Source organism: Lathamus discolor, chromosome 2, assembly GCF_037157495.1.
Source record: "Lathamus discolor isolate bLatDis1 chromosome 2, bLatDis1.hap1, whole genome shotgun sequence".
Lineage (NCBI taxonomy): Eukaryota > Metazoa > Chordata > Aves > Psittaciformes > Psittacidae > Lathamus > Lathamus discolor.
In genome coordinates this window covers 41,145,801-41,172,142 of record NC_088885.1, presented here as the reverse complement: position 1 = coordinate 41,172,142, position 26,342 = coordinate 41,145,801, and the positions used below count along the sequence as shown (strand labels likewise).

The following is a 26,342-nucleotide window of genomic DNA, read 5'->3' as shown; positions in this document are numbered from 1 at the left end:
TTTTCCAGACATATATGTTTCTTGTCTCAGAGTCCCTCTGTGACCGTTAAATCTTTCTCAGATATGATGAACCTAACCTGAAATATCATAATTCTAGAACACTACTGATTTATTCCAGTAATGTTATAACTTTCTGAGTATTAATTTTTACCCAATTTCCTCAGTGAAGATTTTCACTAAGCTACATATAGGTCATTTTCCCAGTTGATCACAATTAATTTAGGTTCACTACCGAAGAGTATATTGTTCCAAAGTGTAAATTACATTGCTTTCATCAACAATGAATTTTATCTGTCATAGTGTTACCAGTTCACCTAACTGCAAAAGAACCCTCAGAAGTTTCTGTCAGTCTTCTTTAGTCATAATGCAAGTTATTTTATCTCACCAGAAAATTTTGATTTCTCTATGTTATTGTTCATTTCCAAATTATAATGAACATAATAAATAGCATCAGACCTAGGTTCTATCATTGGAGAATCTGAGCTGAGACAGCCTGAAAGAAGGAGGTTTTTAGAAATTATGTGTGTGATTTTAAATGACTCACTAAGAAGCATAATGGAATCTCTCATCCCATGAGAAAGAGACTGAAGAAAAATTGACTTAATCTAAAACAAATGAGAGAGAGCAGTTACACAACCACTGCCTGACCAATAATAGAGAACACTTTTCATACAGAAGTCAAAGATGGTCTGCCTTAGGAAAGAAGGCCCTTTAAAGATTAGTAAAAATTAAAGACACTCCTAAAGTTTTAGCCAGCTGTGCCCTCTATGTCTTAAAATGGATGCTCCTTCTGTCAGTTTTACAGGGACATCAGGTGAAAGAGACATTGTGAATGGTCAGATTCATTCCCCTCCCCTGTCACAGCCACTGCACCATGTTAATCCCACCAGATACCTTTTCTGCTGTGTCTTAAAAGCCACTAGGTATTTTGCTCCCACTTCTCCCTTTAAAAAGCTGTTCCACTGGCCAATTGCTCAGCAGCCAGGGACCTTTTTCAATTTTTATTCTACGTTTATTCATGACCAGTTTTTCTGCCATTATTCATGACTATATTGGTGTCATATTCAAACATTTGTCAATTACTTTCTTTGCTGGCATGTTATCAAAATATATTATTTATACCAAATATTTATACTATGAATTATGTATAAGGTAATACAATATTGGACTATATTATATATAGATGATAATTTGAGATTACCAATAAGATTATAAAAGGTTCTGTTCTACAGATTATGCTCCTCTGCCAGCAAATCCATACTTTGTTCTGAAATTCCTGTCTGCAGATGCCCCAAAACCTTTGAAATATCAATAAATCAGGTGAGATTCCTCCCTAACAGCCTAATCTGCTGTTAGTGTTCTTTAGGATAAAACTTCTGTTTTTAAAACGTTATTATTTTTCTTTTTTTTCTTCTTTTTATCTATTATCCATACAATGTTAGGTTTCATACTTTCCATTTTACAGTCACACAAAAATTCTGCATATCTTATCTGTAGTGTACTGTTCTTTCTTTATTCATATTCCCTACCTAAATTTTTTAATACAATTCTTCTTCTCTACTATGTAAGTTTCCTTAAGGCACTTCCACTGAAGTTTCTTTCTTTCTAGCTCGCATCTAAAAAACACTGGTCACAGTCATCCTCTGCTGAACTAGCCCATCCCATGCCTTTCCTTACCTTTGCTGACACCAATCTCTAGGCTCCCAGTTTCTCATAGGGGATATTCTCAGGATCTCCTAAGTGCAGGATTTGCTCTGCCTTATTTAAAATGCCATTTTTCTTCATTTTTTATATACTTCAGCTGTTCTTAAATCTTACAATTTTTTTATAAATCTTGGAATTGTCACTGCTATTGAAAAGGTGTAGATGCCGCTGCCAAAAGGACAATAAGTTTTTAGGGGTTTTCTGATTGTGCTTGGAGGAAACGTCGACGTACACGTTTAAAATATCACTTATACAAAGTAATGATTCTGCTTTAACTTTGGGTCATGAATTTTGAACGCCTACAGGCACGGGGACCCCAGTGCTCTGAGCGCTAAGGAGCCAAACCCGCCGGAGGCGAGGCACGAAGCGCTGACCCCCTGCTTAACGCGGCACCGGCACCGCCGGCGCCTCGCCACCGCGTTCGTACGTTAGGGCTCTAACCGGCGGCACCAAACAGAGTATTTCTGCTTACTTGGAGCTGACAGCGACCAGTCCCTCGCGGCGCCTGCCCCCTTCGGGTGCCGCTGCTGCTCGGCTTACCGCGGAGATTCCCCTCGCCCCACCGCCGCCTTCCTCTCGCCCGCTCCGGGGCCGTCCGGACGCGGGCAGCGGGGTCGGGAGCGGCCCCCACTCGCCCGGCGCGGACGGGCCGGGCACGACGTGCCACCCGGGGGCGATCACGCAGCGGCGGCTGGCGCCGTTGTTTCGGCGGTTGCTAGGAGACGCCTGTGGCGCATGCGCGGAGAGCGCTGGGCCCGCCTCAGGAGAGCCGTGGCAGAGGTTTATCTCGGCGCTGGCGCTCTTTGCCTGCCTTCCCCTTTCCCGTTTGTCCCTGGGCAGCGGCTTCAAGCGAATTCCTTTGGCATGAATTTCGAAAGTCCTTCGGGAGTGATTTCACCATGGCACCTGCATTACTCCATTTCCTCACAGTTTGGCCCAACTCCAGAGTGCTGATAAGGAATCTTCGAGAGAAGCATTAAGTCATCAATACCCAATGGGCAGGGGTAGTGATGAAAAAATAAGTTTTTTCTCAAACCTAAAGGAAAAGGCTACTTTCTCACCCAAAGAAAGCTATTTCTCAAAACTAATAAACATAGAATCATAGAATGGTTCAGGTTGGAAGGGACCTTAAGATCATCTAGTTCCAACCCCCCTGCCATGGGCAGGGACACCTCACACTAAACTGTATTGCCCAAGGCTTCGTCCAACCTGGCCTTGAACACCACCAGGGTTGGGGCATTCACAGCCTCCCTGGGCAACCCATTCCAGTGCCTCAGCACCCTTACATTAAAGAACTTCTTCCTTACATGCAACCTGAACTTCCCCTGTTTGAACCCATTACCCCTTGTCCTATCACTACAGTCCCTAATGAAGAGTCCCTCCCCAGCATCCCTATAGCCCCCCTTCAGGTACTGGAAGGCTGCTATGAGGTCCCCACGCAGCCTTCTCTTCTCCAGGCTGAACAGCCCCAACTTTCTCAGCCTGTCTTCATACGGGAGGTGCTCCAGTCCCCTGATCATCCTCGTGGCCCTCCTCTGGACTTGTTCCAGCAGTTCCATGTCCTTTTTATGTTGAGGACACCAGAACTGCATACAATACTCCAAGTGAAGTCTCATGAGAGCAGAGCAGAGGGGCAGGATCACCTCCTTTGACCTGCTGGTCACACTCCTTTTGATGCAGCCCAGGATACGGTTGGTGAAGTCCCCGACAACTGGAAAAAGGGAAATATAACCCCCATTTTCAAGAAGGGGAAAATGAAAGACCCGGGGAATTACAGACCAGTCAGTCTCAACTCTGTGCCTGGCAAAATCTTGGAGCACACTCTCCTGGAAGGCATGCTAAGGTACATGAAAAACAACAAGGTGCTCAGGCTGGAGAGTTGGGCGGGGAGAAACTTGATGAAATTTAACAAGGGTAAGTGTAGAGTCTTGCATCTGGGGAAGAACAACCCCATGTACCAGTACAGGTCGGGGGGTGACCTGCTGGAAAGTAGCGAAGGGGAAAGGGACCTGGGGGTCCTGGTGGATAGAAGGATGACCATGAGCCAGCAATGTGCTCTTGTGGCCAAGAAGGCAAATGGCATCTTAGGGTGCATTAGAAAGGGAGTGGTTAGTAGGTCAAGAGAGGTTCTCCTCCCCCTCTATTCTGCCTTGGTGAGGCCGCATCTGGAATATTGCGTCCAGTTCTGGGCCCCTCTGTTCAAGAAGGACAGGGAATTGCTTGAAAGAGTCCAGCGCAGAGCCACAAAGATGATTAAGGGAGTGGAACATCTCCCTTATGAGGAGAAGCTGAGGGAGCTGGGTCTCTTTAGCTTGGAGAAGAGGAGACTGAGGGGTGACCTCATCAGTGTTTATAAATATGTAAAGGGTGGGTGTCAGGATGATGGAGCTAGGCTTTTTTCAGTGATATCCAGTGACAGGACAAGGGGCAATGGGTGTAAACTGGAGCATAGGAAGTTCCATGTTAACATCAGGAAGAACTTCTTTACTGTAAGAGTGACAGAGCACTGGAACAGGTTGCCCAGGGGGGTTGTGGAGTCTCCTACACTGGAGATATTCAAGGCCCGCCTGGACAAGTTCCTGTGTGATGTACTGTAGGTTACCCTGCTCTTGCAGGGGGGTTGGACTAGATGATCTTTTGAGGTCCCTTCCAACCCTTGGGATTCTGTGATTCTGTGACAGCCAGCATGGCTTAACTTACGGGGAAATCCTGCCTGACCAATTTGGTGGCCTTCTATGATGAGGCTACAGAACTGATGGACAGCGGTAGAGCAGTTGATGTCATCTACCTGAACTGTGCAAAGTGTTTGACACTGTCCCACATGACATCTTTCTCTCTAAATTGGAGAGACATCAATTTGATAGGTGGACCACACGGTGGATAAAGAACTGGCTGGATGGCTGCACCCAAAGAGTTGTGGTCAATGGCTCAGTGTCCAGCTGGAGCCCAGTAACGAGTGGTGTCCCTCAGGGATCAGTGTTGGGACCGGTCTTGTTCAACATCTTTGTCAGTGACATGGACAGTGGGATTGAGTGTGCCCTCAGCAAGTTTGCCGATGACACCAAGCTGTGTGGTCCGGTTGATACGCTGGAGGGAAGGGATGCCATCCAGAGGGACCTTGACACGCTTGTGAGGTGGGCTGATGCCAACCTCATGAAGTTTAACCATGCCGAGTGCAAGGTCCTACACCTGGGTCGGAGCAATCCCAGGCACAGCTACAGACTGGGCAAAGAAGAGATTCAGAGCAGCCCTGCAGAGAAGCACTTGGGGGTGTTGGTCAATGAGAAACTGAACATGAGCCGGCTTCAGCGTGTGCTCGCAGCCCAGAAAGCCAACCGTATCCTGGGCTGCATCAAAAGGAGCGTGACCAGCAGGTCGAAGGAGGTGATCCTGCCCTTCTATTCTGCCCTCGTGAGACTTCACTTGGAGTATTGTGTGCAGTTCTGGTGTCCTCAACATAAAAAGGACATGGAACTGCTGGAACAAGTCCAGAGGGGGGCCACGAGGATGATCAGGGGGCTGGAGCACCTCCCGTGTGAAGATAGGCTGAGAAAGTTGGGGCTGTTCAGCCTGGAGAAGAGAAGGCTGCGTGGAGACCTCATAGCAGCCTTCCAGTATCTGAAGGGGGCCTATAGGGATGCTGGGGATGGACTATTCATTAGGGACTGTAGTGACAGGACAAGGGGTAACGGGTTCAAACTTAAACAGGGGAAGTTTAGATTGGGTATAAGGAGGAAATTCTTTCCTGTTAGGGTCGTGAGGCACTGGAATGGGTTGCCCAGGGAAGTTGTGAGTGCTCCATCCCTGGCAGTGTTCAAGGCCAGGTTGGATGAAGCCTTGAGTGGCAGGGTTTAGTGTGAGGTGTCCCTGCCCATGGCAGGGGGGTTGGAACTAGGTGATCTTGAGGTCCTTTCCAACCCTAACTATTCTATGATTCTATGATTCTGGGCTGTGAGCACACACTGCCGGCTCAAGTCCAGTTTCTTGCAGACCAGAACTAAGAAACGTAGAATCATAGAATGGTTTGGGTTAGAAGGGACCTTAAAGATCTTATAGTTCAAGGCCCCCTGCTACAAGCAGGGTCACCTTCTACTAGAACAGGTTGCTCAAAGCTCCATCCAATCCGGCCTTGAACCGTCTGGATGTCTGTCTAAAAGTTGCCATGTTCACACCTTCCTTTTTTGTTTTTTTGGTGTTTTGTGTTTTTTTTCTCATTCCTGTTTCACTATCTATCTTTGGTGCATTCATTGGCAAAAAAAAAAAAAAAAAAAGAAAAAAAGAAAAAAGAAAAAAAGTTGAAAAAGCCATCTGTTCTTGGAAGAAACGGATAAAACAGTTATGCGACTTAGAGCAAGGCGCAGGCAAATCTGTCAGAGCATCACTGGCTGTGGCCCTGCTGTAAGACACCAGCACAGAGCTTTGTCAGAAGGCCAAAAGACTTGTCTCCTTTCTATTATCAGCTCTGGGTTGATGGAGGAAGCCATGCTGTACAGATAATTGTGCTATTTTCAGAGTAATAATTCATTGTAGTATTCTCTTTTGCCAGCCAGGGCTATTTTGGAAGAAATACTAAGCCAAATTCCGAAATTAAATAACATTCTCTATCTTGAAATGCAGCTTAATTGCTATCAGCAACTGCAGAAGTAACAGGAAACAGACAAATATAATAATTTTGTGGCCTCAAAGTCAGGTAATAATAGGTAAAGAAATTACAGCTGCTCTCAGCTCTCTCCTGTGATTCCTTTTTGTCATAAATCTCATTGCTTTCTCTCCAGATTTCTTATAATGTTGCACAGCAAGTATAAATTTAGTTCTATTTTTATAAGCCATATCAGTCTGCTGAGATCAGAGCACAAACAGATACTGGCCTTACAGTATGGCAAATGTGTACTGTCGTAACAGAAGACTTGGTGGGTCATTTTTAGGTGTAAGCAAACCCCAAGAAGGTGTCTCATTTCACTTTTAACATCACCCCTCCACAGAAAATTTACAATCACCTTGGAAGGGACCTTAAAGATCTTCTAGTTCAAGGCCCCCTGTCACTGGAAAGCAACTGCATTGAGAAGTCAAGAACCATTTATACTGACCAGTATATCAGCAGACAGGAGAAATCACACCAAACGTTGAAGGCCAGTTTATGACTGACTGACATTCCATGAAGTCTGACTGATAGATCGGTCATGATTACAATGGTTAGTAGAGGTGACTACTAACACTGGCAGGGAAGAAAGGGAAAAATTTTGCAGTGGGTTGGTAGAGGCAAGTCACCTGCTTCACAAACAACTTCACAGATCTTTATTTCTCTAAACTGCAATGGTGGGCAGGTGATAGAAATGTAAGAGATAAATTTAAATAGTGAAGACAAAGATTTGGTTTTAACTCTGTGCTGGGTCTGATTTGGATGGAGTAAGTTTTCTTTGTAGCAGCTTATGCACTGCTGTGTTGTAGGTGTTGCTTGATGTTATCAAAACAGTGTTGATAACACAGCAATGTTTTAGCTGTTGTTAAGTGGGTTTTGCAGTGTCAAGACTTCTCTGTTTCTCACCCTGCCCTGCCAGGGAGTAGCCTGGGAGTGGGCAAGGGTCTGACCCCAGCTGATCAAAGGGCTATTTTATGCCATATAACATCAGTTTCAGCAATAAAGCTGGGGGGTGGTCCTCCCAAGGTAGCTGTTGCCTGGGGACTGGCTAAGTATTGATCTTCTTGTGGGAGGTGGTGAGTGACTGCCTTTGTCAGTTGGGCCTTTTTTCAACTTTTTCTTCCTTCATTTGTTAAACAGTGTTTATCTTGACCCACATTTTTTTCTCACTTTTGCTTTTCCAGTTCTTTCGCCCATCCTGTGGGAGACTGGGGGTAGTGAGTGAGTGAGTGAACGAGCGGCTGGCAGGTGATTAGTTGCTGGTTGGGATCTGCTCTCCCCAGACCCAATGATTTCCATGTCTGGGAAAGCTTTTCTTTTTCTTCTCTTCAATAATGGTAGTTCTTATGGCTATTTCAAACATAATTCTGGCAAAATTTCATTGGTTATGTCTTTCTTAAGCAGAGAAAGTTTGGGCTGTTCAGCCTGGAGAAGGCTGCGTGGTGACCTCATAGTAGCCTTCAATATCTGAAGGGGTCCTGCAAGGATGCTGGAGAGGGACCCTTCATCAGGGACTATAGCAATAGGTCAAGGGGTGATAGGTTCAAATTTAAACAGGGGAAGTTTAGATTAGATATAAGGAAGAAGTTCTTTACTGTGAGGGTGCTGAGGCACTGGAACAGGTTGCCCAGAGAGGTGGTAAATGCTCCATCCCTGGCAGTGTTCAATGACCAGGCTGGAGAGACTTGGGTGACATGGTGTAGTGTGAGGTGTCTCTGCCCATGGCAGGGGGTTTGGAACTAGATGATCTTAAGGTCCTTTCCAACCCTAACTATTCCATGATTCTATGATTCTAAGATTTATTTCATATGAATTGTCACATGGAAGACGTATGACAATGCAGAATCTATATGAAAGAAGAGGGACATGGTAATTAGGTGCATGATCACCGTGTTTCAATACACTCCTGGAGCAATGGGCTCAGTTATCCTTGAAGACTAAAGTGTCTCACACAGATGGGAAATGAGAAGGTAGTCTCAAATTCACAACCAGTACCTTCTCACAAATTCCGTGAAGAGTATGCACCTGTATTGTGAAGCAGGCAGACAGACAGAAGGGAAGAAGGACAACAGAAGATGACCAGGAGAAAGACAAGCATACTCTTCCCTTCCCAGCAATGTTACTCATGCCATGTTTTCATCTCTAACCTTCGGGACCCAGAAGAACCTCCAGGTGTGTGCTTTTGCAGCATTTTGACTCCATGACAGGTGAGATTTGAGCACATCCCTTTGTTCCTTAGTCCAGTATTATCTTCTGTTCAGTCATGTGCCTGAGAGTTAAGGACCATGAGCACACTGTGGGAACCTACCTTGTCCATAGTCTAAATAAATGTAATCTTATCATTCTGTGGAAATGCATTCTGCAGAGATTATCCTTTCTGTCTTCATTTATCTGTGTTTGCCATGAGTAGAGGCAATCAAGCACTGTGTGACAGCCATATAATTGCAGTATTTTTGTTATGTTTTGGCACAATCATGCAAATATATCAAGAAAAAAATTAATTTAATTTTGTGAAAATACTCTGAGGGTGTCATTAAGCAACAACATACTAATAAGGAAGCAAAGGAAGAGGAGCAATGAGGAGCACAGTTATAAAATGTCATGAGAATTCACAACTGACAAATAGTCACAAATGACAGAAATATTTTACTGAAATACAATTTTTTCTAACAGTAAAAATACAGCATAATACAAATTGTATTAAAGATAGAAGATTATGAAATTAAAGAGCTTTCTAGAGACTAAATACCTAATAAAGTGAATAAGAACTTTATTAACTACAGATTTTAATGAAATTTCATTACTTAGCTTTTGATAAAGCCACTACAGAATTTGTGTATTTTCCTATGAAGGAGCAAGGCCAAATATCCTATCAATTTGATTAAATTAAGGCTTTTGCAAAAAATAAATCAAGCACAGCTTAAAAACATATTTGTGAGAATACTGCGAAACAACATTTTAAGTATTTTATTCCAAAAGGGATTTAAATGCATATGCTGCTGCTAAATCAAAGTACTTGTTGAATTTAAGTGTTGGAAATTTGCATGCTGAGGTGTTTGAAATTATCTTTCTAGTGATCCTGAAAGCACCACTGGGGGAGTTATATCCCATTTCCTGAAACATCAGAAGTGGAATTACTATTTGCTGGATTGCTTCTCTGAAATAATTCTTTTTTCCATTTAAAAAAAATCAGTCATAATTTATGCTTTATGAAATACCTGATGACATACAGTACAAACAGTCTTGTCATATAACTTGTTTTATATCAGTCTCAAAAGACACTTGAAAGGAACTTTCCTTTTCTGACAAGAAGCAGCTGGCTTAGGGAGTGATGAATTTACAACATATCATCTTGGCATTTTAGTTTGCTACATTACTTCACACATTAAAGTCCTCAATATCAATGTAAGTGGACCTCTTTCTCCAGGAAAAAAAAAAAAAGCCAAACCAAAGAACCCAGCAAAATGGGCACCAACAAAGAACAAGCCTTTCATTCTTTTGGCTTGCAAGTGAGATTTGTAAATCTTTATTTTTCACAGGCACCCTGCCTGCACCAAGTGTACAGTGTGGGAGTATGCCTTCCCAGTGTAGTTGTATTCTCTAGTCAGTTTTTCTTCTAGAAAACATTACAACTAAATTAATATATGATTATTTTTAGCAAATGTATTAATCATACTTTGCAAATGGCAGATTGTATAGCACTGTCATTTAGAAACTGATGACTTGCAGCCAAAGCTTATACCTAGATCTACAGCCTAGATCTCTGACTGCTGGTAGTGGTATAAAACATCAGCACAGTTGTGTATATGTACTTAATTTCTTCAGAAACACTCAGAAAAGGACAGGTGGTTCAGCAGTGTAAGATTTAAGCCAGCAGTTGAGACCATAGACTTCCTGTATAATCCCGAATAAACTGCATAAAATGAAACCAATCTGATTGCTTAACTGGAATGACCAAATACCTTAGTATGTATATACTTGAATTTTTGCCTATGAAACTTCCAAAGTCCTCATCAGACACAGTGTTTTGAGCTGAAGCTCGTTAAGGTCCTCAAATGTCGTTGCTGGAGCATGTAGGCATAAAAGGAGGAAAGGTATGCTTAAGTGGTAGCTGGTAAATCAATAGGTGGCACACTTGTTTCTTAGGGCATATGTATCCCAAGAAAATGAGACGGTGTTTTAAGTCACCATGACTGTCACATTTTTTTGCTTTTAAAAACCAGAAGGTTATTAGTGACCACAGTCAGCTAACATAAACAAACATATACACGCGTGGTTGTTATCTGAAGTGGTATTTGAAAATTGTAGATGTAGATTAAGGGTATTACAGGATGTCTGTAAGGAAGGGATAACTAAGAAATCACATTTTTGACCTTGCAGCTAATACAGATCACATAATTCTGCCTAAATATTTTCCCAGTTTCTTACCAAATGTATTTTAAAACATCACTTGTTTTCCCAAGACATAGATCCTTTTCAAGGTTAAACTGAATTAATTCTTTGGGATACCTTAAAGTTGCATCCTGGAAATGCTAAATTCAGTATTGGGTGTTCTCAGAGGCCATAATCTCTGGTGCTGGTGAAGGAATACATAGATTGTGTTTCAAAACCCCAAGATTTTTCTTGCCCAAATTTCAGTTTACAACTTCTGTCTCCAAAGATGAAACATTCTGTTGCGTGTCATCAGGACAAATTGTGCTGTAGTGTTTCCATTCCTATAACCAACCTTCCAAAGCCTTGCCAAAGGCTGTGTTTCAGCAAGGAATGACAACACTGTGCTTATCTTGGATTTCAAGGCTAATGTCACAAAATATAGAAGGTAGTTTAACGAATATTTTTAAGTTGCTTCAATACTGTAGCATTCAAAATGGAATTTTTTCTCAGTCAAAGTTTTTGCTCTTTAATGATAAATTTAGATTTCTCAGAATTTCAAGTTTCAGTCCCTTTCTTTTCTTCTTTCTGCTTCTTTCTGGTTCAGAGGGGAAATTGAGCAATTTTTTCACTTTTCTTCAGTTCCTCCTCATTCATTTACTTTGTAATTTACACAACTCTCTCAACTCAGAAAACAATAAAGAGTACAGAATTACAGTTTCATTTTCCTTCTGCTTACTGTGTAACTATTAAAAACTTGAGGCAAAATAGGTGTGCAGCTGAGAGAGAAAGAAGAAATCCTCCATGTAGAGATATTATTTACATTTTTACTTTGGGAATTAGAAAAAACCCAAACATTTTAAAGCTTGAAGTTATGCACTCAAAGCATGCAAATAAATTTTCCTGAGAAGCATACTGTTTGGATGAAAGTCCCTTTCTTGCTGTGATTTCTTTTTAACTGAAAACACCCTTTTATGTCTAGAAAATAAGTTCAGAGATCATAAATTGTATTTAAAATTTATTTAAACTACCAGTCTATATATTGCTTTTAAATACTATTTATCACATTCCTTAACTTAGTTGGGCTACCTCTGTCTTGTGCTTTGTTAAGCTGTGAGAGTATGTAAACAGTACATTATTACTGGAACACTTTGAAGCAAGATATGTGTATTTAGGGATACCTAAGTATCTTCAAACTGTTTTCTTCTCTTTCCCCTCATAGTCAGGGGAATTTTTGTAAAACTCAGAGCACCTGTTTGTTCCCATACCCTACTAATTTTTAAGGAAACACTTGTTTTAGGGTGCTTTTGCCAGACTCAGGCTAGATATGAGAATCCAGCATCTCGCCGGCCAACCACTTAATGAGCCTGTGGGTAACTTGAAAGATGCCAGTGCTGCTGTCTCTGAAGCCTGTTTGTGGTGCCAGGCCTTACTGTTAGAATGGTGTGTTTCACAGCTTGAATTAGACCTAGATATAGATGTAGATCTATCAGACAAGCTCTTCTTATATTTTTGTTCCTATAAAAGCTAGGGAAGAGGAGCACAAAATGTGAGATGAGCTGTGCTTTAGGTCAGTGACCTTGAAATCCCTTGGCAATGAAAGAGGCTCTTGTTTTAACTCGAAATTATTTTGAATTTCACACGTTTCCTAGCTTGGTCATTATCCAGTTCTTGTTTGGCATTATTTGTGTTAAAAGTTACCGTGGCATATTGTTAGCCTACCAAACTGGTACCAATTTCTGAATATTAAGAAACTGGTCATCAGCCCAGTCATTTTGGGTGTTTGGCAGTGTGCATTCAGGAGTGATTGGTAGGGCATCTGCACAAAGCTGTGCTTAGCTCAGGATGCTAAACAAGATGCTAACTAACATGTTATGCAACACAGCCTTCATCTTCAGCTTTTCTTATGGTCCTCTAATGGATCAGTTTTTGCAGAAAATGTGTTGTGGGACACCACACAATATCATGGCATTGAGTCTCAACCTGTAAAGTCTTGCAAGTCATCTGATATGAACTAAAAAAATAAATGCAGCAATTGTATATTTCCATAGTGTGCACCTCATGTCTTCATTATCCAGTCCAGGAAGCCACCAGCAAATGAACAATTCTGTACTGAAAAGCTATTTTTAGGCTACTGGTCTCCTTTTCCCCTGTGGTTACCTGAAGTAAGAGGTGCCATGACATCTACATCTAGCCAATGCAGAATTACTAGCCAGTGTCTAAATACCCTTGGTCTGTATATTGTTTATATATTTTCTGTATTGTCTTCCCTGTGACATGTGCAGTTGGTTAACATTCAGATTCTATATGCAGACACATACTTGTAAAATCTCCTGTGTTTCAAGACATTTCCTCTTTCCACAACAGCAGAAGTTTCTTTGCTGGTAGTTCCAAGCCTCCACCCAGACAGCTCTCTCCCAAAAGCCTTTCATCCCTGGGCTACATTACTATTTACTATTTATATTACTATTTGCTAGTTAACATGTTGTTTTATCTGCTACTTTCTGTGCCTGCTTTGGATCCTCAATCCATATCCTTAGTATGACAATCCCTAGTATCGGCACCTACATCTAGGTCCCAGAGCCTGGTAGACATGTAGCTCAGTTGTTGTAAGACCTAGCTGTGCCCTGAATTTTGGTAAGTCTTAATGTTTCTTGGTTTTGGAGAGTCTCTTGCTCAAAAAAAGGGAGTTGGTGGCTTGTTGCATGTGTGCTGAATTTATGGCATCTGTTATGCCCATGCATGACTGAATTTTAACAAGCTCTCCTTATGTGTTAGCTTCTTTAGTGATATATAGGTTTTTTGGTTTTTTTAACAATGTAACTGCAAGATAATAAGAGCTAAAGGTAATGCTTGGGGACTTAGAATAGCTCAAGCAAAAGGGTAGAAAGTAACGGATAAGCAACAACAATAATAAATAATAGTAGTAAAATAAGCATAGTGAGTAAATAGCACTGGAGTTAGCAAGGGGACTAAGTGGAATTTGCCCACCCTTAGCACCCATGATGCAGCATGCTGTGCTGCTTGTGATACACATGGTTAGTTGCACCAATCTGTCTCTACAGACTGCATCAGCCTTGATAATATGGAGTCCTAAATACTGGGATTTGCTTGTTGATCTGCACAGCAGTTCTGTGTGGCACTGGCATTCCATTGTAGCTGTGAACTGCTGCAAGCCCTAGTAAAACAGGAGCACATGAAGCACCCAACAGAGAAACAGGATAAGTTGGGGTTTTACAGTAGTTATTTGTAGGTTCTCCTAGCTTAGCTGAGTGAAGGAGCCAGCACTGATTCTGAAATACATATTTGTGTTTATGATTGCAGTTATTTTAAATCTTCCCCTAAATGACATTCTTTCATTTTTAATGCGCACTATCTCAGAAAGCTTTGCTTGCATATGGTTTTACTGTTGATAATCAGGCTGGTGTGATGTGTGTAACAGACACGTATCTTACTGCTCTATCTAATTTGCTCTTACAGGAAGTAAATAGGGTAATTGCTTGGGTTTGAGGTCTTTTTTAGCATTCACTGTGCCAGGAATAAAGGTGTGGCAGATAGACCTACACTTTATATAGAGCTCTTTTTTATAAAGATGCCTGATTGAAGATGTGCTGGATTTGTGGTTATTTACTTTCTAAACATCTAAATCCATACACTTGCTCTGCTTTTTCTTGCTTGCTGGTTGATTGCAGTTGTGTGTTAAACCTTGCAGAACTTCCAGCATATTTTAATTTTTGCCTTCATCAAATTCTCTTGGACATATTCTAGTCTACTAATATCAAAATGTGTATTTAATAGCTTCTTATATAAAATTAGGCAAAGATGACTGTGGTCATTTTTCTTCTGGCTCAGCTCAAGTTTTGAGACATGTATTTCAGTTGCAACAGCAAGTCGTGCAGCCTATGCAGTTAAGCAATGGGTTAACTTCCTTCTCTCCTTGTGACAGTTTCTCTGTTGCTATAGATTAGCAGAGCTGACTTCAGCAGAACCAGATCTATTTCCAGCAGCTCAGGATATGGTCTCTTGAGCTATATTAGAATTAAACAAACTTGTTCAATTAGCAACAATTACTTTTGACAGTGAAAGGATAATGGAGGATTTTGCTCACAGGTGTCTGTCTTTGATCTTAGTCTACTGAACCATTTAATGATTCTATTTGGTTTGGTGCTGCAAGCCATCAACTAGACAAAAACAAATTAAAAAAAAATTAGCTGTATAATTTTCAAAGGCCTGTGCCTGAGATGCAAGGTGCAGGGGGGAGCCTGAAATGGATTGCTTGATGACAAAGCTGAACCATGGGCAGCCAGAGAAATAAATTAAAGGATGGCATTGCTTATTCTGTTGGATTTTCCTATGTTTGTGCGGGAGGCAGGGACATACGCTTAGGATTAAAGCTAATGTGCCTTTCAAACAAAAAGTCATTCTCTAGGGTTTATGTTTTCTGTTCTCAGAACTCTTGAATTCAACATTGAAGTCACTAGCAATTACATGGAAGAAGGTAAATCTCCCTTCAGGTCTTCCTGACTGGACCTAAAGAATCTGGATGCAACATTTCCCCAAATGACAGCTTGATACCACTTCTTATCTCTAGCTAGCTCAGCTCTGCTGCGGTGTTACAATAGAGTTGCTCTATTTTCTTCTGTAAATATATACAAAAAAAAAAAGGGCTCAGAGTAACACAGGTACTGAAGACCAACACAGGCATACTGACATTCTTTATAACAAGTATTATTTCATACTTGACAGGCATATTGATAACTAAAACTCTTTTTATGCATTTTCAAGAATACTCCTTGCCAGTGTCTGTTTGCTTACTTCACTGACATGATCAGTAAATCTGTGCACAGTAAGTCATAATGAATCATGCTTATTAGCAATTAATATCTGATAAGATTTCAAGATTATTAGAGAATAGAAACCACTGGTAGGGATTTATATATTCATATAAATTACATTTAGAGTGTTATTCATAATATTCACTTCTGTCTTTCTCAGAATAATATGGAAGGCCTATCACAAAGATTAACTATGTATTGCTGTTATGATTCTGGCAGGTTTATCAGAACAGCTTATTTCAGATTTCTGTAAGTTATAACAAGATATGACAGGGAGGCTAGATGAGAAAGGATAAATAACTTCATGAGGAAAAATTGGAATAATTATATATTGTACTTGGTAAGACAGGGCTTTTGATGGAAAGAACAATGAGGAAAGACACTAACAGTTTCAAGATCATAGACAGTTTTAACCAAAGATTCTACTTATTTTTCACTCAGCAACCATTATATTAGTTGTGGCAAAGAGAGATCAAATGGAAATAGAAAACAGTAAGCTCTTTCACATTGCAGGAGACTGTAATGGCTATTGTAAACAAAACCTACCCATTTTTATTTGTCCCTTTCATTGTGCTAATGAGACTCTTTTGCTTATAAAGGGTTTCACTTGGCTATTGAGCTTTCTGCCTGTTTAGAAATTGGCTGGAACTATATAGTTGTATTGTATGTTTTAGCACCTGTTGTTATGGTCATTACTCAGGGATAGTGACAATTGCCCTTTGGTCTTTTGCACATGTTGTTCTTTCGGACTTCTCTATGGCTTATTGTCTTTTGTGCTCTGAACCTGTCATCTTCCCAGCCTGAATAATTTTCTCATTGTAGGACTGCCTCATCAGTATTTCTCTTCTGTGGAAGTGATATATTCAAAGCTGTGAGGTTTTACAAAACTATCAAGATCACTTTCCTGAATGACACAAATGATACCATTACTAAATATAATACAGAAGGATTTATTGAACTGCCTGCTTTATAATAAACTGCAAGTTCTGTGCACTGTATGGTATCAGATATCAGTGCTCTCAGGTTCCATTTATTTCAGTACCTGTGAGAATGTTGTGCTAGGCCAGAGGACACACTGAGTGATGGGCTAACATGAAGCTGGGGAACTGGGCTGCATCCAGAGAGCATATCCCCTAGCAGGACCTCTGTGAGCAGGCAGCTCCATTAGGATGGCGTGAACTTGCAACAGCTTCATTCCTGCTCCATGATCTCATGCACCAAATCAAAGGATCTGTGTAAATAATGAATAAATGCGTGTGTTGGATCTCCAGCTGCAAGAGAATTCCAGGCAGGAGCCAACTGCATGAACCCTGCAAGCAGTGTGAAATGCTTGGCAGGTCTGAAGTCTAAATTCAATGACACAGTGGATGTGATTGCCACAGACTAGCATCTTGCATAATCACTCACATCTTTTGGATGGAAGAGATAGAAGGCTATAACCACATTGTGCTTACTAAGGCAGAAGCAACATACAGCAAGAAAATTACCTGAACACCATTGTATATTTTCAAATTCTCTATTAAGGGAGGACAGAAAATAGTAATAATAGCTAAAAAAACCCCACAACAAAAACAACAAAAAAATCCCCCAAAACCACCTGATAGACTGTTATAATAAGTCATCTAAAAGCAGGAAAGAATCCTTTACTGTAAGTGCAATCACAGGTTAAACTTTATGTCAGAGTGCTTTTAAGAAGCTGGTCACAGCTGTCAAGTTCAAACTGTAATTAATATATTGTGCTGAATAATGATCATGTGGATGCATTTGGGGGTGTTCTGGTGAGTTCAGTACACAAACGTTTTGACTGATATAGACAGTATTATTACCTCATAGTCATCTGGTGGGCAAGGCTTTATATAAATTTTATCACTACATTTATTTTTTTTTCCCATGCACTAAGTTTGTATTCATATTCCTCACCTCCTTCCAGTAAAGAGTTTCAAGCACAAAAAAAGTGACAGAAGATATAGGAAGTGACCAGTGCTCACTTCCTTTGAAATGAGAATCAAATCCACATCTCAGTTCCAGTCAATGGCTTTATGTTCTGTTGACTGTGCAGTTTGAGGCCCACCCACAAACATTTCTAACTCCTCATTATGCAGGGAGTGTAGTACAAAGCTAATTTATTAGCTATATTGCTAATCTTCCCTTATTGGAGCTACTGTTTGTCAAACCACTTTGAAAATGAGGATTTTTTTTCCTATTTATGTAGTGATCCTGAATAGCTTTCTTACTTGGGATAAGATAACCAAATCTCAGGTTTTAGACAGCTGATTGTCAGTTCAAAATGGACAGAGGCAGTACAAAAGGAGATGTCATTATTTGTAGTTTTTATTCTTAAGACATGAAAAATAGAGTTGTTGTCTAACAAGTGCTTTCGCTTCCTCTAACAAAGTTGTAGACAGATAGCTGAAGACAAGTATCCAGTGCTTGCAGCTTGATATCCAGCTTGTCTGATACAATTCTTTAGAATCATGTTTTAAACATGCTCCAAAAGAATGGAGGAGCATAAAAGACAATCAAAATGTAGCTCTTTCCAGTGAAATACATCCCATATGTCTATCACATCTATGGGTTGTAACTGATAAACACATTTGGTTGCTAGATGGAAGAGCAGTAGGTGATGTGCTCAAGGGCAAAATTTGTGGTTTTGGAGAGGATTATAGGTTCTTGTGCCAGTGATGGCAGGGACTAGGCTCACTTAACATTGGAAGCCCTTTCCACTCTGGTGTGCCAAGTACTGATTCACCTAACATTTAAAGCTGAATACCTGATGATGATCTTTTCCCCTCCCACTCCCCCCTCTTCCCCATTATTGTTACAATTTTATTTTAATAATTTCAGTGTACTTTGTAAGATTAGCTCCTTTGTTATTGTAATTGTATTCTTTTACAACTTATGTGCAAACCAGGAACTCGGGGCTCCAATTGAGTTACCTGTACATAAAGGTACTCCATAGCTTTTCGGATATCCTAAAGGATCTCAGACATCCTCAGGAAGCAGCTAAATGCAGTGTATGATTGTTTCTCTTTTATAGGGCACAGCTAGAGGCCATGTGGATATGCAGGAAGCTGGGACATATCAAATGGCATCACCAGGTGCCTGTGTAAAAGTATGTGAATCAAAACTTTGTGATGGTTTGCAGATTTATGTATCTATGTAGAGCACAACATCCTACAGTCCTCTCTAAAAACACTATCAGCAAAACCCCTAAAGAATACTGGACTAACTGTCACTAGTGTTTCTAGAAATGAGACATTTACCCCTTTTAGGCATTTAGAAAAGTGCACAGAATAATAGAATCATACAATTGTTTAGATTGGAACCATTGAGTCCAACTGTAAACCTCACACTGCCAAGTCCACCACTAAACCATGTCTTCAAGCACCAAATCTACATGTCTTTTAAATATCTCCAGGGATGGTGACTCAACCACTTCCTTGGGCAGCCTGTTCCAATGCTGGATAACCCTTTTGGGGAAGATTTTTTTCCTAGTATCCAAGCTAAACATCCCCCGGTGCTACCTGGGGCCATTTCCTCTTGTCCTGTTGCTTGTTACTTGGGAGAAGAGACTGAGCCCCAGCTCACCATAAACCCTTTTCAGGTAGCTGTAAAGAGTTATAAGGTCTCCCCTGAGCCTCCTTTTCTCCAGGCTAAACAACCACAGCTCTCTTAGCTGCTCCTCGCAAGACTTGCGCTCTGGACCCTTCCCCATGTATGTCCCGTAGTATCTTTGGGAATCTATGTATTTTGAATAACTGCTGTAAATATATAATTGAAGGTAAGCAATTTCTGAGCAAAGCTCAGATTGGAATTATTAGGGAATATGTAGAATATAAAATCATTTTAAAGAAAGGGGCTGACAACCACTGTGACCATTCTATTTATGCATCATCTGGCTTCTGCTTCAAAAAAACCCCAACAGAATAACTGAACTCTGTGTGGGAAAATGTGGGAGGCTGGAAGGTGTTTATGCACCAGTTCAGAAGGTCTGGTCACGGTCAATGATTTGCCACGCGGATCTGCCAGGACAGGCAGATCCTGGTGGCAGAATCTGACAAATGGGCAAGCAAATCCTCTGTGCTGTGGGGGGGAGATAAGCAATGCTGTGAGGAGACACAAAAAGGCAGTAACGTCAGAATTGTGGTCAGGGAATATTATAGCCACTTGCATTTTGTGTATGCTCAATTGAGGGGGGGATATGTGTAACAGATGGCCTGAAAACAGCAGTTTTGAATTAATCAGTACGCAAGATTATCAGGATATAGATGACTGATTTAGTGTATAGATGCAGGAAAGCAAGATATGAGAAGCATTACAGTAGTAGGAGTAGTAACCCATGCACATAGGCTTAGAATTTAGTTGGAAAGGATTTCTGCAGGTCATCAAATCCGGCTCCTGACTCAAAGCAGGAGCAACTTTCAAGCTGCATTGGGCAGTCCGGTTGAATTCTGAGTATCTCCAAGGATGGATTCCTACACTTTCTGGGCAACCTGTTCTTTTTAAGTACCCTCACTGAGTTTTTTTCTGCATTTACTCAGGATTTATTTTGCTGCAACCTTAATGTTGTCTTTTCCCTGTGCAGCTCTGGGGACAGTCTGGCTTCATCCTTTCTGAAAGCACAGTTAGGCAGTTCAAAGCAGCCACTGGATTCCCACTTAGCCATCTCTTCTCCAAGCTGAAAAACCCCAGATCATAGAATGCCAGGTTGGAAGGGACCTCAGCGATCATCTGGTCCAACCTTTCGAAGCAAAGCATGACCTAGGCTAGATGTCTCAGCAATTTGTCCAGCCCAATCTTAAAAATATCCATTGTTGGAGAATCCACCACTTCCCTGGGGAGATTATTCCAGCGGCTGATTGTTCTCAATATGTTCTCAAAAAATTTTCCTCTTGTGTCCAGTTGGAATCTCCCCAGGAGTAACTTGTTCCCATTAACCCCTCATCTTTTCCATGTGACTCCTTCTAAAAAGAGAGTCTCTGTCTTCTTTATACCCACCCCTTAAATACCAGAATATGGTGATAAGGTCTCCCTGAGCCTTCTTTTCTCTAAACTGAACAAACCCAGTTCTCTCAGCCTTTCCTCACACAGTAGGCTTCCCAGTCCCTTCTCTGGACTGTCTCCAGGCTGTCCACATCTTTTTTGTACAGCAGGGACTGAAACTGAACACAATGTTCCAGGTGTGGCCAAATAGCTCAATATGTTATGTTTCTGGTCCCTTAAACATCCTGGTGACTGTCAGCAGGAGTTGGACTTGGTCCAGTATGCCCATGTCTGTCTTGTACTGGGATTGCCAAAACTGGACATGAATGTCGAGTAGAGTGGACCACTCACTTTTGTTAGCCAGCTGGTTATGCTACTGCTAGTGCAGCCTGGTATAGTATTAGCATTGCTGCTGCACACATATCCAGAGCCAGAGAACATGAAATCTGCAGGGAAGTGGTCTTTGTAACTCTAGTTGCTAAGAACCGTTAAAAAATTCCCAGATCCCATTAGGGCTGGTTTATATCTATCATGCTGTTGAATAACTCATTTAAACAGACAACTTAAGAGTTCTCCTAGCTTGGTTGAGTACCCTAAAGTGTATAAAGGAAATGTAACTTGAGCACTGTAACTGCAGTTCTCAAGGATAATTCATCAGGTGTTTGGTGTTTTTTTGCTAACAAAACCCCACAGTAATGAATTCTGAAGCATACAATGCAAGGACATTGTATGCTTCAGGACATTATACAGCCTCAATGAAAAAACATGCATGAATTTCATATACAGTGCATAAATAAAAAGCTGTATGTGTTTAAATCCAGTTTATCTGAAGTCTAGTACATGAAAATTCAGTAGGTCCATCCACGACTAGAAAGAAACAAATACTTTGTTTTCATAAAAGTTCTCCATACGGATGTATAGCAGAAATTTATCAGTGAATATTATGACTGAAGTTTATCTTTTGTAACTTACAGGATACACATGTAAAATATATGAGCAGCACAGTATAAGTAAAGGTGATTATTTTTACTAGATGCAGGAAGAATCATGTATTAGGCTTGTTTTTCATTTACAGTGCTGTCATGAAATTGTTGAATGTCTCTTGAAAGATGTTAAGGACCCTCAGTTTCCACTGTAGGACTTTGTCTTTAATTCTAGTATGTATTTTAAAGGAGTACATGAGCTCTTAAGATTCTTGATATGTTGTAATAAATGTGCTTTAAAACATTATTTTTTTTTTCAATACAAAACAGATGGTACAGATCCATGACACATACAGAGAACTTAATCTAAAGCAGCCTTGATCTGTGTCTGTAGTCCAGCCACAATTTATTTTCTTTTGTAGGTTAATTCTATTGCAGGCTGAAATCACAAGGCAGAAGTCAGAGATATGTGGAAACCTTCTCTTCCACTTTTTAAATTCTGACTAATATATACATTTTGTTACATCTTTCATGCTCCCTTTTGATCAGGATAATGGAGGATGTGTCTTGGACTTTGCATCAGATTAATTTTAGGCTCTATTGTGATTACCTCTTTACTTAGCATTTACAATCTGCAACAGCAGAAGTTGCTATGCTGTTAGAGGATGACCTTCTGATGCTAACTACTACGTGCACTAGTACACACTCTGGAAGTGTATGGCTCTGATTTTTTTTCAGTTGTTTTAGTTCTGATTAATCTAAGCATGAAATAGGAATCAGACCACCAGAATTATGGTGGATTTGAGTTCACTTACATATTTATTTATATTTCAATGATTCTACTTTTAATTCTAGGTGATACACAGAGAGAAAAAAATAGAAAAAAATTTAATCAGATCTAGAGCACATTAATTAAATAAAACTGCAATTGCAGGATTTAAATAACCCATCAGTAAAAGCTGTGTGATGGAATTTAAGTCTTAAAGAGCTATGGAAACTGGCAGCCCTTCTTAGACCATTTCAGGGTCTCCATAGTGGCATGTCTCCCACCTCTCCCTGCTTGCAGCCTCACTGTAATGCTATAAAGCAACAGAGAGATGAACATAAGTGTTACAGTGTAGAAAAGGTGCTAAAACTGCATATATTTTTTAAAAGGCTAAAGTATCTATCCTCTGGTTAGCATGACTAAGCATCAGAGGCCACTGTCTAATGGCAAAGAGCACTCTGCTATGTCCACATTAGCAAGTGATTTGGTGCAATGAAAGAAACAGTTAATGAAGTAAACAGCTCTGAGGCCTGTACATCTACATTATATGTGGCTCAGGGGTTTTGGAGCAGTTTTAATTTGGTCCCCTGAAACACAATAGTCACTATCATCACACATATGGTCTGAAGCTATCTGAGGCTGTATTTAAGTTAGCAAGTAGGGTGCTACAAGAAAAGCAGGCCTGCAGAGCAAAGCAGCTGGTGCTGAGGACCACATTATACGTGTTTCAGAGGGTTTACTTCAGATTGTATCTCAAATGGTCTTACGTACTGAATGTCCATTAGTTCCTGCAGCACATTAGGAAAACCTCTTGGAGTTTCAAGTACAAGGAATCCAGTTTCGGCTCTCTGAGACCCCTCTGCAGTGAATTAAAGAGTAAGTGGGACAGCCAGGACAACAGCTTCAAATGCACACTTGTGATCTGAACTGATCAGTGATGTAGATATGCCCTGAAGAAGCAAGCACTGTTACAGTCTCCTGTGTCCCCATTAGGGACTGAAGTGCCATTGGTGGCCATACGGAGCACAGCCACAAGGTTAGATTTCTCTGGAAGGAAATTTCTCTGAAAGTTAGTATAAATCCTGTTCTGTAGACTGCACCTATGAGGACTGTCAGGATTTGCATTGCCTCAAAACACAACACTAATACAGATGCAGTTGTAGCCTTGATTTTGTGGCAGAACATTCAGTTCTTCTTGGCATCCAAAATGGAGCTGGAGCAGACCACGCCTCTGCTCTGGGAATCGGGAGGCGAAGAAGAGAATGACAAGAATTTCTGGAGATGAGTTTGAAAATTAATCTGTGTGCAGTCATGACAATCTAGTACTCTTACAGAGCCCTAGGCATTCAATGAGATGATACACCAAGCAAATTTGCCCTCTGTAGAATACCATGGCAGAGGAATTTCCCTGGGCTCCTGAGCCAGTGTTCGCCCTTCCAGCCTAGAAGATCAGGGGCAATGCCCCCTGGAAGGCAAGCAGTGCTTCATTCCAGAGTTCTGTGATTAGTTCGGTTTGGGGGGTTGTTCAATTTTCGATTGGTTGGTAGGTTGGTTGATGGTGGGTTTTGGTTTGGTTTGGCTTGACTCCACAGTTCCCATTAGGTATAGAGGCATTTCCAAAGATCTTCAGCAGCTCATGGGGAAAGGTCACAGGTGTTTAATAGCCTAGAGCTGTAGTCTAAACATGTGGGTTTGAGTTTAAGAAAGGCTATTATAGCTGTCATTGAGAAGACAAAAGACTTTCATTATAAAATCTGTTTCTTAGATACCCTTATAAAATCTTATTATAATCTAATTTCAGCTATTTTTCAAATATTTTTCTATCATTCTTTACACATTATAGTTTGCTCCAACAAAATGTAAATGACCCCAAGAAAAAATAGAAGTAAATAAGAGGAGTATTCACCTCATGAGCAAGATAAATAATTTTTCTGTATCAAGCCCAAATATTAAAATTTAAGTCATTATACCTTTTAACTAAGGAATGCCATAGGTAAATTGGAATGTTCTAGGCCTTGTAAGAGACATCAGAGCTATACAACAGAAAACTGTGTATAATTATAAAAAGTAATGGACAGAGACAACCATTGTAGTGTCAGCAATTATGAGTAAGTCTTTTTAATTTTATCTAACTGCATTTTCTTTAATTCCAGATTGTTTTTTGAAGCTTCAGACTTCAAGTACTGCCAATAAAGTCCTTCCTTAGATCGTATTCCCAGTGATGCCACTGAAACCATTCCAGACAAACAGACTGTTTATTAAACTTCAGAAAATTCTGAAGGCTAATTCTGCACTGAAATCGAAGTCATTAAGAGCTATCAAAAAATACTTTGATTTTTGATCCATGCTGTTATTTAGAAACTATTTTACAAACTTGTGCAAGAGAACTAAAGAAAGATTTTTAGCAATGAAAATGTTGTATCTCAAACAATATTTTTTGAATAGTTAATGCTACCTCTTGAAGCATTTTGTTTTGTTTTGTATAAATCTGCACTTCTGCCCTAATGCTTGCTGTGCAATAACTGTTTTCTTCTTTAGTAGTATAGATCTGCCCCATAAAACTAAAGTCATGAGACCTCATTCACTCTGCTCAAAAAGGAGCAAATAACTTGTCTACAAGTAGCGACAAAAGTAAGCAGAGAAATGCTAAAGCCAGAAACTAAAGTTGCTGCAAAACCATTGTCTTATAGAGACCTGTTTTGCTCACATACCATGCTCTATAAAATGATTTTCATAGAGGTCCTGGTGTTTTTCCTGTGGAAATTAGCAGCAATATGTCTGTTGGTTTACAAGAATCAGGATTAGATCTAAGTACTAAGGTAATTATAACAAAGACAGGCAGGTTTAAGTAAAACAAAGAAAAAACTAATCTGTTGATTGATATAGTGTGGCAAAGTGTTTAACCAGCTCACTTATTAATGGCTGTCAGCTAATAAACACCACTTTAATTAGTTGAATCAAATACTTTATTCAGAGTGGTGATAGGTGAAATTGTAAATGTACTGTGCAAGATGAGTATGCTCGTGCTTTCCTAGACTCCCAGAGCGTGAGTGAGGTCAGGCCAAACAAATCTCAGAACTATGAGGTATTTGCTTTACTGTTACACCCACCCCCATCCTCTCAGAGAGTTCAACCTTGCACAATTTATTTATGAACTTGCCCAGTAACTTCTTCAATAGAAAACATCCTACATCCTATACTTCACATACCATGAGTGCTAGGGAACAATCAGCTTTTGTAGTTATTACAGTGAAAAGGTGATTATGTTCATACAAAGCAGTATACAGTACGTAGGTAGGGCAGATATTTGCAGGAGGCCTGCAGGACTGATGTGAGTTCATGTGCTGCACATGCTGGCCTAATGGCTCAGGAAGCAAGGAAGTAGGGATAATCTCCACTTAAAACGATGTGACAGAGACAAAAGAGAACAACGTTGGAGATCACCAGCATAGGAGGAATTTCAGAAGCTTTTATCTTTGATTAAATGTTGCTTTAATTGTTTCTCTTTGAAATGTGTCTCATTTCCAATGGCTGTTTGTGTGGAGAAGGAACAATGTTCAGCACTTAATGCATTGGATGGAGAGATCTGGGATTTATCTGTCTCTGATTCCCTGGGTGACCTCCAGCTAATCGTTTCCTTTGCCTGTCTCAGTTTCCTTATCTATATAGTGGAGTTAATAATCCTTTCTGTCTCCCAGTGTGTAGTGAAGTTAGACAATTCAATTAATAGTTGTAAAACTAATTTAGCTTCTGGGGCAGAAAGTGATAATAAACTGTAAAGAATAATTCATAAATGTAATAAGCCATCACTGTCCAAAGCTGAAGAATAAATGTTCTGTTTCTTAGTTTTCCTTACTTCTGGTAACTTACTTGCTTGCTCTGTCTCTCTTCATGCAGCATGTTTGTATTAATGTAAGTGGTATCTTTTCATATGGAATATTAGCTAACTGCTAATATCAAACAAAATTAAAGGTGTGGGCCATATTCTTCCTTGGTAGAACACTGCTGATTGTAAGTCTGAGGTTGAGACCCACTGGGCTATTGGGTGAATTTGGCTCGGTCTTTGCTGTATTTCTATATTTTTTAAACCAAAGGAAATATTATCAGGCCATGGACTGCAA

At 40.4% G+C, this 26,342-nt stretch overlaps 1 protein-coding gene across 2 annotated transcripts in view; it reads right to left on the bottom strand.

The window, feature by feature from the left end:
- ARMC3 (armadillo repeat containing 3) overlaps window positions 1-2,373 on the bottom strand; it is a 58,178-nt gene extending 55,805 nt beyond the window's left edge. For both annotated transcript variants that reach the window (XM_065666562.1, XM_065666563.1), the window contains exon 1: window positions 2,177-2,373. The gene's annotated coding sequence lies outside the window, so the exon portion shown is untranslated. The remainder of the gene's footprint in view (window positions 1-2,176) is intronic.
- Window positions 2,374-26,342: the final 23,969 nt, after the last annotated feature.